This window comes from Myodes glareolus, chromosome 2, assembly GCF_982192425.1.
Source record: "Myodes glareolus chromosome 2, mMyoGla1.1, whole genome shotgun sequence".
Taxonomy (NCBI): Eukaryota; Metazoa; Chordata; class Mammalia; order Rodentia; family Cricetidae; genus Myodes; species Myodes glareolus.
Genome location: NC_142027.1, coordinates 125109853 through 125111212, shown reverse-complemented (window position 1 = coordinate 125111212; position 1360 = coordinate 125109853). Strand labels below are relative to the sequence as shown.

Below are 1360 nucleotides of genomic sequence, written 5' to 3'. Positions count from 1 at the left end.
TCTTGTAGCTCCTGGGGACAGCCAGGGGAACCAGGGTCCTCCATCAGCAGTGCATGCCCACAGAAGGGAGGAGAGTACCCTGAGTGGCTCTGGGGCAGCTGGTGGCACATTCACTGACTGGGGTGAGGAGCTGGACTTCCCTTTCAGAGCTGCACTTGAGGGAGGCTCCTCCCGTCTGTAGAAACACCTCCCTGCCTGCCCTCAGCTTCTCTAAGAGACTTTTAAAGAAAAACCCTGAACACAAATGTCCCAACCCCAGCATCCTCTCCCTACTCTCCCAGCAAGCTGCTGTGCCCATCCCACCTGCAGAGTAAGGGTTCAGCCAGCTGGCTCCTGGGGTGGCAGGGCGGGGCGGGGGGGGGGTTAGGGGTGTGGGGTGGTGTGTGTCGTCACATCAGAGATGCAGAGCACCCCGTGCCTGAGGTGGTGTGGCCTCAGAAGGTGTCTGTGTACAGACACATGCGCGCTAGCCAGGCTTCAGCTAGGTCTTGGGTTTCGAGGGGACCGGGTGGGAACGGCTCCCACTTGGCTTTTCTCCACAGCGATGGTGGCTGGAGGAAGGGAGAGCTCCGAGTGGTTGTCCTGCTACCAGTGCCTTAAAAATGACGATGGAAACATGGCCCCAGCAGTCGGCCTTTGGAGCCCATGGGAGCAGAGGAGAGAAGCTGTCCTGACTTACCCTCCACCCTGTGCTCTGCAAACAGGAGACCCAGCCTTCATCTATCACTTCAGAAGCTAAACAACTTCCTCAGACAGCGTCGAGGCGTGTAAATCAGGAGCCACAGCGTCTAAGAAGCCTGTGCACAGCCACAGCCCACAGTGAGACTTGTCCTCTGGTTCTTCCCTCCTGACCTCACAGAGTAGGGGGCTAAGTCACAGTCACAGTGTGCGCGACCACACACACAACTTCTCTGGACCTCCATCCTCACTTGTGAGTGGATTAGTGCCGTGCCTAGTTCATAGGTACCATCAGGGGGAGTTAAACAAGGTGACACCCTCGGCATGATGGGACACGTCCATAATTCCAGTACTTGGGAGATGGAGAAAGGAGGACCAGGAGTTTGAGGCCAGCCTGGGCTCCATGAGACCCTGTCCCAAAAACACAAAGACAAACAAAAAACCCCAACTATCACAAGAATAAAACAGACAGAGTTCAGGTAGTGTGCTCTGTGTAGTGTTTGCTGACTGCCAGTGGTTAGACGCTTATCATTTCAGGGCTGAGCCATCCTCAGACAAATAAGGAAAAGCAACAGCTCTCCAGATACCCATCCCAGGGAGCAGGCTGTGGGCCAGGACCTCAGCGGTTCCTAACGCCCCAGCCTGCTTTCTCTTGCTCTGTCTCCGGCTACCTAGTGCCAGG

General features: G+C 56.1%; 1 long non-coding RNA gene across 1 annotated transcript; it reads left to right on the top strand.

Annotated features, from left to right (window-relative positions):
- Positions 1–208: 208 nt before the first annotated feature.
- LOC146895402 (uncharacterized) lies at positions 209–1156 on the top strand. The gene is made up of 2 exons (XR_014998326.2): positions 209–310; positions 543–1156. It is a non-coding gene; the product is annotated as an uncharacterized LOC146895402 (long non-coding RNA).
- The last annotated feature ends 204 nt before the right edge of the window (positions 1157–1360 follow it).